The sequence below is a fragment of the Garra rufa genome, chromosome 1, assembly GCF_049309525.1.
Source record: "Garra rufa chromosome 1, GarRuf1.0, whole genome shotgun sequence".
NCBI lineage: Eukaryota > Metazoa > Chordata > Actinopteri > Cypriniformes > Cyprinidae > Garra > Garra rufa.
In genome coordinates, this window is record NC_133361.1 from 108,440,512 (window position 1) to 108,457,938 (window position 17,427).

The following is a 17,427-nucleotide window of genomic DNA, read 5'->3' on the forward strand; positions in this document are numbered from 1 at the left end:
CGCACATGCTCAAGCGCGTGGGCACACAACTCGAGTTTCTCTTCATAGACGCATAAATCTTTCGCCTTTTACTAAAGATTTCCGTGGAGGGGAACCTTTCCGTAGTGATGGGAAAATGAAGCTTTTCGAAGCACTAAAGCTTTCCCCTCAACTGTATTGTAAAAAGGTTCATTACTCGAAGCTTTTCAACACGTTGCGCACTAATGACATCTTGTGGCCAAAGGTGGAAAAAGTTGCCTTTGCGTCCCAGATCTCAAAGCGATTTTGGACAGTTTCATCAAATACATCAAGTGCAACGAAAACCGTCAGAAATTAAAAAATAATAAAAATGTCATTTTACTTGAATTAATCTGTAAATAAACTTTTTTATAAAATTCTAAAAGTATAAGCATGGTTTATGTAGGCATCTATGTTCAAAGTAAATTAACTGTTAAGTTGACTAATAATTATTATTAATTAGAAGTGCTAGTGAAGCAAGGATAACTACAAAATTGACATGCACAAAACTACACATGTACATATTTATTCGTATTATGATTTTATTCTTAACAAAAAGCGAATGACACTTGAAACCTGCGCAAGGAGTTTGCGTTATTTGAATCAGAATATGAAGCAGTCACGTGGTTGTGTGTGAAAACGAAGCATCGGACGTCACAGGTCATGTGGTTATGGCAAAACGAATCAAGCTCCGGTACAGTGCTTCACTGTGAGATGTTTCGTTTTTTTGATACAAGCTTCGAAGCTTCGGTGTCAAACGTTACATCACTACCTTTCCGAGTGACCTGTATTTTTGGGTGCTCTGCTCACAGCAGAGCTGCACTGCAGTTTCAATAGCAGACTAAATCTGACCACACACCAATGTGCATTGGAGCAAAGCGTGCTTTCTCGTGGACCGTGTTTGCAGCCTTTGCGCTTCCTGTGTCGCAACTTCACATTTTTTTTCAGCCAGCATGGAAAGACAGCACTCTCATGACATGATGGGATCCAAACCTTGGGCTTCAGCCACTTTGGCCCTGTCAGTGACTCATGTACTTCCAGCATTCTTTTCTGCTCACAACAGAGCTGTATTGGAGTGTCAAGAGTAAAACTGGCCACCAGCCAATGGGCGGTGGAACGAAGCGCGCCTCACCACGTTCTGTACTTGCGGACTTTGCGCTTTCTGCGTCGCAGCTCCAGATTTCTTTAGCCCGCATGGAAAGACAGCACTCTCTCGTACATGACGGGATACAAACAAAGATGGCTTCAGCTCCTTTTGCCCTATCAGTGACTTGTGCATTTCAAGCATTCTTTTCAGATGGCTAAAAGCTGGAGTCGGGCACTTGCGTTGGTGGTATAGTGGTGAGCATAGCTGCCTTCCAAGCAGTTGACCCGGGTTCGATTCCCGGCCAACGCATTTGTTTTGGCTCTGGCTGACGTTGAAGCAGAACTCCTTCTGTGACCTCTGTCAGCACCAAAATCTTTTGGATGAGTCGTTCAGCAGCAGCAAAGAGCTGGGTCTCCCCGTCGGGGAATCGAACCCCGGTCTTCCGCGTGACAGGCGGAGATACTGTCCACTATACTAACGAGGAGCCGTACCCAGTGTTCTTCGCCCCCAGCCGCCTTGACTTCACCGACATCAGCATAAGGAGCCACTACTCCATGAAAAAAAACAAATCAACCTGCCTTGATCTTATTGAGTCTCCCAATATCTTGAATGCTACACATTACAGGGGGTCCTCATTTGGACCACTTTACTATTATTACTATTTTTTTTACTTTTCATAATGGGAACATGAAAAAAAAGGATGGGAAATCATGTGGCAGTAACATCGCATTTACGTGGATCATATCGCCCACTGCTAGAATTCTACCACTGAACCACCAATGCTCGGAAAGGAGGGAGAACGTTTGGAATTAACACCGCATTTACGAGTATATTGCCCACTGCTAAACTTCGTCAACCTATAGATAAAGTGAACAAGTTTTATAGGCATTTGACGAATATAGACGGACTAATGAGTTTCTGAAAAGATTCGGCAGGGAACGGGGGTGGGTCGGTATGCAAAGGTTGGAGCTCCTTCAAGTAAATCAGGCTTCATTTTAAAGAACCTTACACACATGCAAGCACACACACAACTTAATTAAAAGGACTCCGTTCCTGCATTGGCCGGGAATCGGACCCGTGTCTCCCGCGTGGCAGGCGAGAATTCTACCACTGAACCACCAATGCTCGGCTGGGAGAGCTTCGGCCTTCACATTGCCCTGGATTTAGTAATGGTGCGTAACTGTTACACGTCAAATCCAGGGAAAGGGGGGTTGGGTCAATATGCAAAGTTTGGAGCTCCTTCTAGCAAATCAGGCTCGGCCTTCAAGGCTCATTTTAAAGAATCCCACACACATGCAAACACACACCCCTTACTTAAAAGAACTCTGTTCCTGCATTTGCCCGGGAATCAGAGCCAGGCCTCCTGTGTGGCAGGCGAGAATGGATGATGGAAGAGACTTTTTAACTTTTACTCCTCCCATTTGGAGTGAGGGGGAGATGAAAATCTTATCGGCACCCTAGATTACCCTTTGTGAGTATAGTGGTTTACCACAGGGAGCGCACATGCTCAAGCGCGTGGGCACACAACTCGAGTTTCTCTTCATAGACGCATAAATCTTTCGCCTTTTACTAAAGATTTCCGTGGAGGGGAACCTTTCCGTAGTGATGGGAAAATGAAGCTTTTCGAAGCACTAAAGCTTTCCCCTCAACTGTATTGTAAAAAGGTTCATTACTCGAAGCTTTTCAACACGTTGCGCACTAATGACATCTTGTGGCCAAAGGTGGAAAAAGTTGCCTTTGCGTCCCAGATCTCAAAGCGATTTTGGACAGTTTCATCAAATACATCAAGTGCAACGAAAACCGTCAGAAATTAAAAAATAATAAAAATGTCATTTTACTTGAATTAATCTGTAAATAAACTTTTTTATAAAATTCTAAAAGTATAAGCATGGTTTATGTAGGCATCTATGTTCAAAGTAAATTAACTGTTAAGTTGACTAATAATTATTATTAATTAGAAGTGCTAGTGAAGCAAGGATAACTACAAAATTGACATGCACAAAACTACACATGTACATATTTATTCGTATTATGATTTTATTCTTAACAAAAAGCGAATGACACTTGAAACCTGCGCAAGGAGTTTGCGTTATTTGAATCAGAATATGAAGCAGTCACGTGGTTGTGTGTGAAAACGAAGCATCGGACGTCACAGGTCATGTGGTTATGGCAAAACGAATCAAGCTCCGGTACAGTGCTTCACTGTGAGATGTTTCGTTTTTTTGATACAAGCTTCGAAGCTTCGGTGTCAAACGTTACATCACTACCTTTCCGAGTGACCTGTATTTTTGGGTGCTCTGCTCACAGCAGAGCTGCACTGCAGTTTCAATAGCAGACTAAATCTGACCACACACCAATGTGCATTGGAGCAAAGCGTGCTTTCTCGTGGACCGTGTTTGCAGCCTTTGCGCTTCCTGTGTCGCAACTTCACATTTTTTTTCAGCCAGCATGGAAAGACAGCACTCTCATGACATGATGGGATCCAAACCTTGGGCTTCAGCCACTTTGGCCCTGTCAGTGACTCATGTACTTCCAGCATTCTTTTCTGCTCACAACAGAGCTGTATTGGAGTGTCAAGAGTAAAACTGGCCACCAGCCAATGGGCGGTGGAACAAAGCGCGCCTCACCACGTTCTGTACTTGCGGACTTTGCGCTTTCTGCGTCGCAGCTCCAGATTTCTTTAGCCCGCATGGAAAGACAGCACTCTCTCGTACATGACGGGATACAAACAAAGATGGCTTAAGCTCCTTTTGCCCTATCAGTGACTTGTGCATTTCAAGCATTCTTTTCAGATGGCTAAAAGCTGGAATCGGGCACTTGCGTTGGTGGTATAGTGGTGAGCATAGCTGCCTTCCAAGCAGTTGACCCGGGTTCGATTCCCGGCCAACGCATTTGTTTTGGCTCTGGTTGACGTTGAAGCAGAACTCCTTCTGTGACCTCTGTCAGCACCAAAATCTTTTGGATGAGTCGTTCAGCAGCAGCAAAGAGCTGGGTCTCCCCGTCGGGGAATCGAACCCCGGTCTTCCGCGTGACAGGCGGAGATACTGTCCACTATACTAACGAGGAGCTGTACCCACTGTTCCTCGCCCCCAGCCGACTTGACTTCACTGACATCAGCATAAGGAGCCACTACTCCATGAAAAAAAAAAATCAACCTGCCTTGATCTTATTGAGTCTCCCAATATCTTGAATGCTACACATTACAGGGGGTCCTCATTTGGACCACTTTACTATTATTACTATTTTTTTTACTTTTCATAATGGGAACATGAAAAAAAGGGATGGGAAATCATGTGGCAGTAACATCACATTTACGTGGATCATATCGCCCAGTGCTAGAATTCTACCACTGAACCACCAATGCTCGGAAAGCAGGGAGAACGTTTGGAATTAACACCGCATTTACGAGTATATTGCCCACTGCTAAACTTCGTCAACCTATAGATAAAGTGAACAAGTTTTATAGGCATTTGACGAATATAGACGGACTAATGAGTTTCTGAAAAGATTCGGCAGGGAACGGGGGTTGGTCGGTATGCAAAGGTTGGAGCTCCTTCAAGTAAATCAGGCTTCATTTTAAAGAACCTTACACACATGCAAGCACACACACAACTTAATTAAAAGGACTCCGTTCCTGCATTGGCCGGGAATCGGACCCGGGTCTCCCGCGTGGCAGGCGAGAATTCTACCACTGAACCACCAATGCTCGGCTGGGAGAACTTCGGCCTTCACATTGCCCTGGATTTAGTAATGGTGCGTAACTGTTACACGTCAAATCCAGGGAAAGGGGGGTTGGGTCAATATGCAAAGTTTGGAGCTCCTTCTAGCAAATCAGGCTTGGCCTTCAAGGCTCATTTTAAAGAATCCCACACACATGCAAACACACACCCCTTACTTAAAAGAACTCTGTTCCTGCATTTGCCCGGGAATCAGAGCCAGGCCTCCTGTGTGGCAGGCGAGAATGGATGATGGAAGAGACTTTTTAACTTTTACTCCTCCCATTTGGAGTGAGGGGGAGATGAAAATCTTATCGGCACCCTAGATTACCCTTTGTGAGTATAGTGGTTTACCACAGGGAGCGCACATGCTCAAGCGCGTGGGCACACAACTCGAGTTTCTCTTCATAGACGCATAAATCTTTCGCCTTTTACTAAAGATTTCCGTGGAGGGGAACCTTTCCGAGTGACCTGTATTTTTGGGTGCTCTGCTCACAGCAGAGCTGCACTGCAGTTTCAATAGCAGACTAAATCTGACCACACACCAATGTGCATTGGAGCAAAGCGTGCTTTCTCGTGGACCGTGTTTGCAGCCTTTGCGCTTCCTGTGTCGCAACTTCACATTTTTTTTCAGCCAGCATGGAAAGACAGCACTCTCATGACATGATGGGATCCAAACCTTGGGCTTCAGCCACTTTGGCCCTGTCAGTGACTCATGTACTTCCAGCATTCTTTTCTGCTCACAACAGAGCTGTATTGGAGTGTCAAGAGTAAAACTGGCCACCAGCCAATGGGCGGTGGAACGAAGCGCGCCTCACCACGTTCTGTACTTGCGGACTTTGCGCTTTCTGCGTCGCAGCTCCAGATTTCTTTAGCCCGCATGGAAAGACAGCACTCTCTCGTACATGACGGGATACAAACAAAGATGGCTTCAGCTCCTTTTGCCCTATCAGTGACTTGTGCATTTCAAGCATTCTTTTCAGATGGCTAAAAGCTGGAGTCGGGCACTTGCGTTGGTGGTATAGTGGTGAGCATAGCTGCCTTCCAAGCAGTTGACCCGGGTTCGATTACCGACCAACGCATTTGTTTTGTCTCTGGCTGACGTTGAAGCAGAACTCCTTCTGTGACCTCTGTCAGCACCAAAATCTTTTGGATGAGTCGTTCAGCAGCAGCAAAGAGCTGGGTCTCCCCGTCGGGGAATCGAACCCCGGTCTTCCGCGTGACAGGCGGAGATACTGTCCACTATACTAACGAGGAGCCGTACCCAGTGTTCTTCGCCCCCAGCCGCCTTGACTTCACCGACATCAGCATAAGGAGCCACTACTCCATGAAAAAAAACAAATCAACCTGCCTTGATCTTATTGAGTCTCCCAATATCTTGAATGCTACACATTACAGGGGGTCCTCATTTGGACCACTTTACTATTATTACTATTTTTTTTACTTTTCATAATGGGAACATGAAAAAAAAGGATGGGAAATCATGTGGCAGTAACATCGCATTTACGTGGATCATATCGCCCACTGCTAGAATTCTACCACTGAACCACCAATGCTCGGAAAGGAGGGAGAACGTTTGGAATTAACACCGCATTTACGAGTATATTGCCCACTGCTAAACTTCGTCAACCTATAGATAAAGTGAACAAGTTTTATAGGCATTTGACGAATATAGACGGACTAATGAGTTTCTCAAAAGATTCGGCAGGGAACGGGGGTTGGTCGGTATGCAAAGGTTGGAGCTCCTTCAAGTAAATCAGGCTTCATTTTAAAGAACCTTACACACATGCAAGCACACACACAACTTAATTAAAAGGACTCCGTTCCTGCATTGGCCGGGAATCGGACCCGGGTCTCCCGCGTGGCAGGCGAGAATTCTACCACTGAACCACCAATGCTCGGCTGGGAGAACTTCGGCCTTCACATTGCCCTGGATTTAGTAATGGTGCGTAACTGTTACACGTCAAATCCAGGGAAAGGGGGGTTGGGTCAATATGCAAAGTTTGGAGCTCCTTCTAGCAAATCAGGCTTGGCCTTCAAGGCTCATTTTAAAGAATCCCACACACATGCAAACACACACCCCTTACTTAAAAGAACTCTGTTCCTGCATTTGCCCGGGAATCAGAGCCAGGCCTCCTGTGTGGCAGGCGAGAATGGATGATGGAAGAGACTTTTTAACTTTTACTCCTCCCATTTGGAGTGAGGGGGAGATGAAAATCTTATCGGCACCCTAGATTACCCTTTGTGAGTATAGTGGTTTACCACAGGGAGCGCACATGCTCAAGCGCGTGGGCACACAACTCGAGTTTCTCTTCATAGACGCATAAATCTTTCGCCTTTTACTAAAGATTTCCGTGGAGGGGAACCTTTCCGAGTGACCTGTATTTTTGGGTGCTCTGCTCACAGCAGAGCTGCACTGCAGTTTCAATAGCAGACTAAATCTGACCACACACCAATGTGCATTGGAGCAAAGCGTGCTTTCTCGTGGACCGAGTTTGCAGCCTTTGCGCTTCCTGTGTCGCAACTTCACATTTTTTTTCAGCCAGCATGGAAAGACAGCACTCTCATGACATGATGGGATCCAAACCTTGGGCTTCAGCCACTTTGGCCCTGTCAGTGACTCATGTACTTCCAGCATTCTTTTCTGCTCACAACAGAGCTGTATTGGAGTGTCAAGAGTAAAACTGGCCACCAGCCAATGGGCGGTGGAACGAAGCGCGCCTCACCACGTTCTGTACTTGCGGACTTTGCGCTTTCTGCGTCGCAGCTCCAGATTTCTTTAGCCCGCATGGAAAGACAGCACTCTCTCGTACATGACGGGATACAAACAAAGATGGCTTCAGCTCCTTTTGCCCTATCAGTGACTTGTGCATTTCAAGCATTCTTTTCAGATGGCTAAAAGCTGGAGTCGGGCACTTGCGTTGGTGGTATAGTGGTGAGCATAGCTGCCTTCCAAGCAGTTGACCCGGGTTCGATTACCGACCAACGCATTTGTTTTGTCTCTGGCTGACGTTGAAGCAGAACTCCTTCTGTGACCTCTGTCAGCACCAAAATCTTTTGGATGAGTCGTTCAGCAGCAGCAAAGAGCTGGGTCTCCCCGTCGGGGAATCGAACAACGGTCTTCCGCGTGACAGGCGGAGATACTGTCCACTATACTAACGAGGAGCCGTACCCAGTGCTCTTCGCCCCCAGCCGCCTTGACTTCACCGACATCAGCATAAGGAGCCACTACTCCATGAAAAAAAACAAATCAACCTGCCTTGATCTTATTGAGTCTCCCAATATCTTGAATGCTACACATTACAGGGGGTCCTCATTTGGACCACTTTACTATTATTACTATTTTTTTTACTTTTCATAATGGGAACATGAAAAAAAAGGATGGGAAATCATGTGGCAGTAACATCGCATTTACGTGGATCATATCGCCCACTGCTAGAATTCTACCACTGAACCACCAATGCTCGGAAAGGAGGGAGAACGTTTGGAATTAACACCGCATTTACGAGTATATTGCCCACTGCTAAACTTCGTCAACCTATAGATAAAGTGAACAAGTTTTATAGGCATTTGACGAATATAGACGGACTAATGAGTTTCTGAAAAGATTCGGCAGGGAACGGGGGTGGGTCGGTATGCAAAGGTTGGAGCTCCTTCAAGTAAATCAGGCTTCATTTTAAAGAACCTTACACACATGCAAGCACACACACAACTTAATTAAAAGGACTCCGTTCCTGCATTGGCCGGGAATCGGACCCGGGTCTCCCGCGTGGCAGGCGAGAATTCTACCACTGAACCACCAATGCTCGGCTGGGAGAACTTCGGCCTTCACATTGCCCTGGATTTAGTAATGGTGCGTAACTGTTACACGTCAAATCCAGGGAAAGGGGGGTTGGGTCAATATGCAAAGTTTGGAGCTCCTTCTAGCAAATCAGGCTCGGCCTTCAAGGCTCATTTTAAAGAATCCCACACACATGCAAACACACACCCCTTACTTAAAAGAACTCTGTTCCTGCATTTGCCCGGGAATCAGAGCCAGGCCTCCTGTGTGGCAGGCGAGAATGGATGATGGAAGAGACTTTTTAACTTTTACTCCTCCCATTTGGAGTGAGGGGGAGATGAAAATCTTATCGCCACCCTAGATTACCCTTTGTGAGTATAGTGGTTTACCACAGGGAGCGCACATGCTCAAGCGCGTGGGCACACAACTCGATTTTCTCTTCATAGACGCATAAATGTTTCGCCTTTTACTAAAGATTTCCGTGGAGGGGAACCTTTCCGTAGTGATGGGAAAATGAAGCTTTTCGAAGCACTAAAGCTTTCCCCTCAACTGTATTGTAAAAAGGTTCATTACTCGAAGCTTTTCAACACGTTGCACACTAATGACATCTTGTGGCCAAAGGTGGAAAAAGTTGCCTTTGCGTCCCAGATCTCAAAGCGATTTTGGACAGTTTCATCAAATACATCAAGTGCAACGAAAACCGTCAGAAATTAAAAAATAATAAAAATGTCATTTTACTTGAATTAATCTGTAAATAAACTTTTTTATAAAATTCTAAAAGTATAAGCATGGTTTATGTAGGCATCTATGTTCAAAGTAAATTAACTGTTAAGTTGACTAATAATTATTATTAATTAGAAGTGCTAGTGAAGCAAGGATAACTACAAAATTGACATGCACAAAACTACACATGTACATATTTATTCGTATTATGATTTTATTCTTAACAAAAAGCGAATGACACTTGAAACCTGCGCAAGGAGTTTGCGTTATTTGAATCAGAATATGAAGCAGTCACGTGGTTGTGTGTGAAAACGAAGCATCGGACGTCACAGGTCATGTGGTTATGGCAAAACGAATCAAGCTCCGGTACAGTGCTTCAATGTGAGATGTTTCGTTTTTTTGATACAAGCTTCGAAGCTTCGGTGTCAAACGTTACATCACTACCTTTCCGAGTGACCTGTATTTTTGGGTGCTCTGCTCACAGCAGAGCTGCACTGCAGTTTCAATAGCAGACTAAATCTGACCACACACCAATGTGCATTGGAGCAAAGCGTGCTTTCTCGTGGACCGTGTTTGCAGCCTTTGCGCTTCCTGTGTCGCAACTTCACATTTTTTTTCAGCCAGCATGGAAAGACAGCACTCTCATGACATGATGGGATCCAAACCTTGGGCTTCAGCCACTTTGGCCCTGTCAGTGACTCATGTACTTCCAGCATTCTTTTCTGCTCACAACAGAGCTGTATTGGAGTGTCAAGAGTAAAACTGGCCACCAGCCAATGGGCGGTGGAACGAAGCGCGCCTCACCACGTTCTGTACTTGCGGACTTTGCGCTTTCTGCGTCGCAGCTCCAGATTTCTTTAGCCCGCATGGAAAGACAGCACTCTCTCGTACATGACGGGATACAAACAAAGATGGCTTAAGCTCCTTTTGCCCTATCAGTGACTTGTGCATTTCAAGCATTCTTTTCAGATGGCTAAAAGCTGGAGTCGGGCCCTTGCGTTGGTGGTATAGTGGTGAGCATAGCTGCCTTCCAAGCAGTTGACCCGGGTTCGATTCCCGGCCAACGCATTTGTTTTGGCTCTGGTTGACGTTGAAGCAGAACTCCTTCTGTGACCTCTGTCAGCACCAAAATCTTTTGGATGAGTCGTTCAGCAGCAGCAAAGAGCTGGGTCTCCCCGTCGGGGAATCGAACCCCGGTCTTCCGCGTGACAGGCGGAGACACTGTCCACTATACTAACGAGGAGCTGTACCCACTGTTCCTCGCCCCCAGCCGACTTGACTTCACCGACATCAGCATAAGGAGCCACTACTCCATGAAAAAAAAAAATCAACCTGCCTTGATCTTATTGAGTCTCCCAATATCTTGAATGCTACACATTACAGGGGGTCCTCATTTGGACCACTTTACTATTATTACTATTTTTTTTACTTTTCATAATGGGAACATGAAAAAAAGGGATGGGAAATCATGTGGCAGTAACATCGCATTTACGTGAATCATATCGCCCACTGCTAGAATTCTACCACTGAACCACCAATGCTCGGAAAGCAGGGAGAACGTTTGGAATTAACACCGCATTTACGAGTATATTGCCCACTGCTAAACTTCGTCAACCTATAGATAAAGTGAACAAGTTTTATAGGCATTTGACGAATATAGACGGACTAATGAGTTTCTGAAAAGATTCGGCAGGGAACGGGGGTTGGTCGGTATGCAAAGGTTGGAGCTCCTTCAAGTAAATCAGGCTTCATTTTAAAGAACCTTACACACATGCAAGCACACACACAACTTAATTAAAAGGACTCCGTTCCTGCATTGGCCGGGAATCGGACCCGGGTCTCCCGCGTGGCAGGCGAGAATTCTACCACTGAACCACCAATGCTCGGCTGGGAGAACTTCGGCCTTCACATTGCCCTGGATTTAGTAATGGTGCGTAACTGTTACACGTCAAATCCAGGGAAAGGGGGGTTGGGTCAATATGCAAAGTTTGGAGCTCCTTCTAGCAAATCAGGCTTGGCCTTCAAGGCTCATTTTAAAGAATCCCACACACATGCAAACACACACCCCTTACTTAAAAGAACTCTGTTCCTGCATTTGCCCGGGAATCAGAGCCAGGCCTCCTGTGTGGCAGGCGAGAATGGATGATGGAAGAGACTTTTTAACTTTTACTCCTCCCATTTGGAGTGAGGGGGAGATGAAAATCTTATCGGCACCCTAGATTACCCTTTGTGAGTATAGTGGTTTACCACAGGGAGCGCACATGCTCAAGCGCGTGGGCACACAACTCGAGTTTCTCTTCATAGACGCATAAATCTTTCGCCTTTTACTAAAGATTTCCGTGGAGGGGAACCTTTCCGAGTGACCTGTATTTTTGGGTGCTCTGCTCACAGCAGAGCTGCACTGCAGTTTCTAGTGATGGGAAAATGAAGCTTTTCGAAGCACCGAGGCTTTCCCCTCAACTGTATCGTAAAAAGGTTCGTTACTCGAAGCTTTTCAACATGTTGCACACTAATGACATCTTGTGGACAAAGGTGGGAAAAGCTGCTTTCGCGTCCCAGATCTTAAAGCGATTTTGGACAGTTTCATTAAACACATCAATTTGTGCTATGTCAGAAATTTTACAGTAATTTTACTCGAATTGATCTGTAAATAAACGTTTTAATAAAATTATACAAGTATAAGCATGGTTCATGTAGGCATATATGTTCAAAGTAAATTAAGAATAATTTTGACTAATATTAGTGTTAATTAGAAGTGCTTGTGAAGCAAGGATAACTACAAAATGAATATGCACAAAACTACACATGTACATATTTATTCGTATTATGATTTATTCTTAACAAAAAGTGAATGACACTTGATACTTGCAAAAGGGGTTCGCGTTATTTGAATCAGAATATGAAGCAGTCACGTGGTTGTGTGCGAAAACGAAGCTTCGGACGTCACAGGTCACGTGGTTATGGACAAAACGAATCAAGCTCCGGTACAGTGCTTCACTGTGAGATGTTTCGTTTTTTTGATACAAGCTTCGAAGCTTCGGTGTCAAACGTCACCTCACTAGCAGTTTCAATAGCAGACTAAATCTGACCACACACCAATGTGCATTGGAGCAAAGCGTGCTTTCTCGTGGACCGTGTTTGCAGCCTTTGCGCTTCCTGTGTCGCAACTTCACATTTTTTTTCAGCCAGCATGGAAAGACAGCACTCTCATGACATGATGGGATCCAAACCTTGGGCTTCAGCCACTTTGGCCCTGTCAGTGACTCATGTACTTCCAGCATTCTTTTCTGCTCACAACAGAGCTGTATTGGAGTGTCAAGAGTAAAACTGGCCACCAGCCAATGGGCGGTGGAACGAAGCGCGCCTCACCACGTTCTGTACTTGCGGACTTTGCGCTTTCTGCGTCGCAGCTCCAGATTTCTTTAGCCCGCATGGAAAGACAGCACTCTCTCGTACATGACGGGATACAAACAAAGATGGCTTCAGCTCCTTTTGCCCTATCAGTGACTTGTGCATTTCAAGCATTCTTTTCAGATGGCTAAAAGCTGGAGTCGGGCACTTGCGTTGGTGGTATAGTGGTGAGCATAGCTGCCTTCCAAGCAGTTGACCCGGGTTCGATTACCGACCAACGCATTTGTTTTGTCTCTGGCTGACGTTGAAGCAGAACTCCTTCTGTGACCTCTGTCAGCACCAAAATCTTTTGGATGAGTCGTTCAGCAGCAGCAAAGAGCTGGGTCTCCCCGTCGGGGAATCGAACAACGGTCTTCCGCGTGACAGGCGGAGATACTGTCCACTATACTAACGAGGAGCCGTACCCAGTGCTCTTCGCCCCCAGCCGCCTTGACTTCACCGACATCAGCATAAGGAGCCACTACTCCATGAAAAAAAAACAAATCAACCTGCCTTGATCTTATTGAGTCTCCCAATATCTTGAATGCTACACATTACAGGGGGTCCTCATTTGGACCACTTTACTATTATTACTATTTTTTTTACTTTTCATAATGGGAACATGAAAAAAAAGGATGGGAAATCATGTGGCAGTAACATCGCATTTACGTGGATCATATCGCCCACTGCTAGAATTCTACCACTGAACCACCAATGCTCGGAAAGGAGGGAGAACGTTTGGAATTAACACCGCATTTACGAGTATATTGCCCACTGCTAAACTTCGTCAACCTATAGATAAAGTGAACAAGTTTTATAGGCATTTGACGAATATAGACGGACTAATGAGTTTCTGAAAAGATTCGGCAGGGAACGGGGGTGGGTCGGTATGCAAAGGTTGGAGCTCCTTCAAGTAAATCAGGCTTCATTTTAAAGAACCTTACACACATGCAAGCACACACACAACTTAATTAAAAGGACTCCGTTCCTGCATTGGCCGGGAATCGGACCCGTGTCTCCCGCGTGGCAGGCGAGAATTCTACCACTGAACCACCAATGCTCGGCTGGGAGAGCTTCGGCCTTCACATTGCCCTGGATTTAGTAATGGTGCGTAACTGTTACACGTCAAATCCAGGGAAAGGGGGGTTGGGTCAATATGCAAAGTTTGGAGCTCCTTCTAGCAAATCAGGCTCGGCCTTCAAGGCTCATTTTAAAGAATCCCACACACATGCAAACACACACCCCTTACTTAAAAGAACTCTGTTCCTGCATTTGCCCGGGAATCAGAGCCAGGCCTCCTGTGTGGCAGGCGAGAATGGATGATGGAAGAGACTTTTTAACTTTTACTCCTCCCATTTGGAGTGAGGGGGAGATGAAAATCTTATCGGCACCCTAGATTACCCTTTGTGAGTATAGTGGTTTACCACAGGGAGCGCACATGCTCAAGCGCGTGGGCACACAACTCGAGTTTCTCTTCATAGACGCATAAATCTTTCGCCTTTTACTAAAGATTTCCGTGGAGGGGAACCTTTCCGAGTGACCTGTATTTTTGGGTGCTCTGCTCACAGCAGAGCTGCACTGCAGTTTCAATAGCAGACTAAATCTGACCACACACCAATGTGCATTGGAGCAAAGCGTGCTTTCTCGTGGACCGTGTTTGCAGCCTTTGCGCTTCCTGTGTCGCAACTTCACATTTTTTTTCAGCCAGCATGGAAAGACAGCACTCTCATGACATGATGGGATCCAAACCTTGGGCTTCAGCCACTTTGGCCCTGTCAGTGACTCATGTACTTCCAGCATTCTTTTCTGCTCACAACAGAGCTGTATTGGAGTGTCAAGAGTAAAACTGGCCACCAGCCAATGGGCGGTGGAACGAAGCGCGCCTCACCACGTTCTGTACTTGCGGACTTTGCGCTTTCTGCGTCGCAGCTCCAGATTTCTTTAGCCCGCATGGAAAGACAGCACTCTCTCGTACATGACGGGATACAAACAAAGATGGCTTCAGCTCCTTTTGCCCTATCAGTGACTTGTGCATTTCAAGCATTCTTTTCAGATGGCTAAAAGCTGGAGTCGGGCACTTGCGTTGGTGGTATAGTGGTGAGCATAGCTGCCTTCCAAGCAGTTGACCCGGGTTCGATTACCGACCAACGCATTTGTTTTGTCTCTGGCTGACGTTGAAGCAGAACTCCTTCTGTGACCTCTGTCAGCACCAAAATCTTTTGGATGAGTCGTTCAGCAGCAGCAAAGAGCTGGGTCTCCCCGTCGGGGAATCGAACAACGGTCTTCCGCGTGACAGGCGGAGATACTGTCCACTATACTAACGAGGAGCCGTACCCAGTGCTCTTCGCCCCCAGCCGCCTTGACTTCACCGACATCAGCATAAGGAGCCACTACTCCATGAAAAAAAAACAAATCAACCTGCCTTGATCTTATTGAGTCTCCCAATATCTTGAATGCTACACATTACAGGGGGTCCTCATTTGGACCACTTTACTATTATTACTATTTTTTTTACTTTTCATAATGGGAACATGAAAAAAAAGGATGGGAAATCATGTGGCAGTAACATCGCATTTACGTGGATCATATCGCCCACTGCTAGAATTCTACCACTGAACCACCAATGCTCGGAAAGGAGGGAGAACGTTTGGAATTAACACCGCATTTACGAGTATATTGCCCACTGCTAAACTTCGTCAACCTATAGATAAAGTGAACAAGTTTTATAGGCATTTGACGAATATAGACGGACTAATGAGTTTCTGAAAAGATTCGGCAGGGAACGGGGGTGGGTCGGTATGCAAAGGTTGGAGCTCCTTCAAGTAAATCAGGCTTCATTTTAAAGAACCTTACACACATGCAAGCACACACACAACTTAATTAAAAGGACTCCGTTCCTGCATTGGCCGGGAATCGGACCCGTGTCTCCCGCGTGGCAGGCGAGAATTCTACCACTGAACCACCAATGCTCGGCTGGGAGAGCTTCGGCCTTCACATTGCCCTGGATTTAGTAATGGTGCGTAACTGTTACACGTCAAATCCAGGGAAAGGGGGGTTGGGTCAATATGCAAAGTTTGGAGCTCCTTCTAGCAAATCAGGCTCGGCCTTCAAGGCTCATTTTAAAGAATCCCACACACATGCAAACACACACCCCTTACTTAAAAGAACTCTGTTCCTGCATTTGCCCGGGAATCAGAGCCAGGCCTCCTGTGTGGCAGGCGAGAATGGATGATGGAAGAGACTTTTTAACTTTTACTCCTCCCATTTGGAGTGAGGGGGAGATGAAAATCTTATCGGCACCCTAGATTACCCTTTGTGAGTATAGTGGTTTACCACAGGGAGCGCACATGCTCAAGCGCGTGGGCACACAACTCGAGTTTCTCTTCATAGACGCATAAATCTTTCGCCTTTTACTAAAGATTTCCGTGGAGGGGAACCTTTCCGTAGTGATGGGAAAATGAAGCTTTTCGAAGCACTAAAGCTTTCCCCTCAACTGTATTGTAAAAAGGTTCATTACTCGAAGCTTTTCAACACGTTGCGCACTAATGACATCTTGTGGCCAAAGGTGGAAAAAGTTGCCTTTGCGTCCCAGATCTCAAAGCGATTTTGGACAGTTTCATCAAATACATCAAGTGCAACGAAAACCGTCAGAAATTAAAAAATAATAAAAATGTCATCTTACTTGAATTAATCTGTAAATAAACTTTTTTATAAAATTCTAAAAGTATAAGCATGGTTTATGTAGGCATCTATGTTCAAAGTAAATTAACTGTTAAGTTGACTAATAATTATTATTAATTAGAAGTGCTAGTGAAGCAAGGATAACTACAAAATTGACATGCACAAAACTACACATGTACATATTTATTCGTATTATGATTTTATTCTTAACAAAAAGCGAATGACACTTGAAACCTGCGCAAGGAGTTTGCGTTATTTGAATCAGAATATGAAGCAGTCACGTGGTTGTGTGTGAAAACGAAGCATCGGACGTCACAGGTCATGTGGTTATGGCAAAACGAATCAAGCTCCGGTACAGTGCTTCACTGTGAGATGTTTCGTTTTTTTGATACAAGCTTCGAAGCTTCGGTGTCAAACGTTACATCACTACCTTTCCGAGTGACCTGTATTTTTGGGTGCTCTGCTCACAGCAGAGCTGCACTGCAGTTTCAATAGCAGACTAAATCTGACCACACACCAATGTGCATTGGAGCAAAGCGTGCTTTCTCGTGGACCGTGTTTGCAGCCTTTGCGCTTCCTGTGTCGCAACTTCACATTTTTTTTCAGCCAGCATGGAAAGACAGCACTCTCATGACATGATGGGATCCAAACCTTGGGCTTCAGCCACTTTGGCCCTGTCAGTGACTCATGTACTTCCAGCATTCTTTTCTGCTCACAACAGAGCTGTATTGGAGTGTCAAGAGTAAAACTGGCCACCAGCCAATGGGCGGTGGAACGAAGCGCGCCTCACCACGTTCTGTACTTGCGGACTTTGCGCTTTCTGCGTCGCAGCTCCAGATTTCTTTAGCCCGCATGGAAAGACAGCACTCTCTCGTACATGACGGGATACAAACAAAGATGGCTTAAGCTCCTTTTGCCCTATCAGTGACTTGTGCATTTCAAGCATTCTTTTCAGATGGCTAAAAGCTGGAATCGGGCACTTGCGTTGGTGGTATAGTGGTGAGCATAGCTGCCTTCCAAGCAGTTGACCCGGGTTCGATTCCCCGCCAACG

The 17,427-nt window shown here is 45.6% G+C and overlaps 18 non-coding genes across 18 annotated transcripts; 11 read left to right on the top strand and 7 right to left on the bottom strand.

Annotated features, from left to right (window-relative positions):
• Positions 1–26: 26 nt before the first annotated feature.
• On the top strand, positions 27–141 carry LOC141291258 (U5 spliceosomal RNA). The gene has a single exon (XR_012340307.1). It is a non-coding gene; the product is annotated as a U5 spliceosomal RNA (small nuclear RNA).
• A 1,180-nt stretch (positions 142–1,321) lies between these two features.
• Positions 1,322–1,393, top strand: trnag-ucc (transfer RNA glycine (anticodon UCC)). Its single transcript has one exon. It is a non-coding gene; the product is annotated as a tRNA-Gly (tRNA).
• Positions 1,394–1,496: 103 nt separating this feature from the next.
• trnad-guc (transfer RNA aspartic acid (anticodon GUC)) lies at positions 1,497–1,568 on the bottom strand. The gene has a single exon. It is a non-coding gene; the product is annotated as a tRNA-Asp (tRNA).
• Positions 1,569–2,608: 1,040 nt separating this feature from the next.
• On the top strand, positions 2,609–2,723 carry LOC141291265 (U5 spliceosomal RNA). The gene has a single exon (XR_012340308.1). It is a non-coding gene; the product is annotated as a U5 spliceosomal RNA (small nuclear RNA).
• Positions 2,724–3,903: 1,180 nt separating this feature from the next.
• Positions 3,904–3,975, top strand: trnag-ucc (transfer RNA glycine (anticodon UCC)). The gene has a single exon. It is a non-coding gene; the product is annotated as a tRNA-Gly (tRNA).
• Positions 3,976–4,078: 103 nt separating this feature from the next.
• On the bottom strand, positions 4,079–4,150 carry trnad-guc (transfer RNA aspartic acid (anticodon GUC)). Its single transcript has one exon. It is a non-coding gene; the product is annotated as a tRNA-Asp (tRNA).
• Positions 4,151–4,719: 569 nt separating this feature from the next.
• On the bottom strand, positions 4,720–4,790 carry trnag-gcc (transfer RNA glycine (anticodon GCC)). The gene has a single exon. It is a non-coding gene; the product is annotated as a tRNA-Gly (tRNA).
• A 399-nt stretch (positions 4,791–5,189) lies between these two features.
• Positions 5,190–5,305, top strand: LOC141288331 (U5 spliceosomal RNA). The gene has a single exon (XR_012339662.1). It is a non-coding gene; the product is annotated as a U5 spliceosomal RNA (small nuclear RNA).
• Positions 5,306–5,985: 680 nt separating this feature from the next.
• Positions 5,986–6,057, bottom strand: trnad-guc (transfer RNA aspartic acid (anticodon GUC)). The gene has a single exon. It is a non-coding gene; the product is annotated as a tRNA-Asp (tRNA).
• A 570-nt stretch (positions 6,058–6,627) lies between these two features.
• Positions 6,628–6,698, bottom strand: trnag-gcc (transfer RNA glycine (anticodon GCC)). The gene has a single exon. It is a non-coding gene; the product is annotated as a tRNA-Gly (tRNA).
• A 399-nt stretch (positions 6,699–7,097) lies between these two features.
• LOC141288338 (U5 spliceosomal RNA) lies at positions 7,098–7,213 on the top strand. The gene has a single exon (XR_012339663.1). It is a non-coding gene; the product is annotated as a U5 spliceosomal RNA (small nuclear RNA).
• Positions 7,214–8,535: 1,322 nt separating this feature from the next.
• trnag-gcc (transfer RNA glycine (anticodon GCC)) lies at positions 8,536–8,606 on the bottom strand. Its single transcript has one exon. It is a non-coding gene; the product is annotated as a tRNA-Gly (tRNA).
• A 399-nt stretch (positions 8,607–9,005) lies between these two features.
• LOC141291467 (U5 spliceosomal RNA) lies at positions 9,006–9,120 on the top strand. The gene has a single exon (XR_012340337.1). It is a non-coding gene; the product is annotated as a U5 spliceosomal RNA (small nuclear RNA).
• Positions 9,121–10,300: 1,180 nt separating this feature from the next.
• Positions 10,301–10,372, top strand: trnag-ucc (transfer RNA glycine (anticodon UCC)). Its single transcript has one exon. It is a non-coding gene; the product is annotated as a tRNA-Gly (tRNA).
• Positions 10,373–11,116: 744 nt separating this feature from the next.
• trnag-gcc (transfer RNA glycine (anticodon GCC)) lies at positions 11,117–11,187 on the bottom strand. The gene has a single exon. It is a non-coding gene; the product is annotated as a tRNA-Gly (tRNA).
• A 399-nt stretch (positions 11,188–11,586) lies between these two features.
• Positions 11,587–11,702, top strand: LOC141288345 (U5 spliceosomal RNA). Its single transcript, XR_012339665.1, has one exon. It is a non-coding gene; the product is annotated as a U5 spliceosomal RNA (small nuclear RNA).
• A 2,451-nt stretch (positions 11,703–14,153) lies between these two features.
• Positions 14,154–14,269, top strand: LOC141288351 (U5 spliceosomal RNA). The gene has a single exon (XR_012339666.1). It is a non-coding gene; the product is annotated as a U5 spliceosomal RNA (small nuclear RNA).
• Positions 14,270–16,062: 1,793 nt separating this feature from the next.
• On the top strand, positions 16,063–16,177 carry LOC141291272 (U5 spliceosomal RNA). Its single transcript, XR_012340309.1, has one exon. It is a non-coding gene; the product is annotated as a U5 spliceosomal RNA (small nuclear RNA).
• Positions 16,178–17,427: the final 1,250 nt, after the last annotated feature.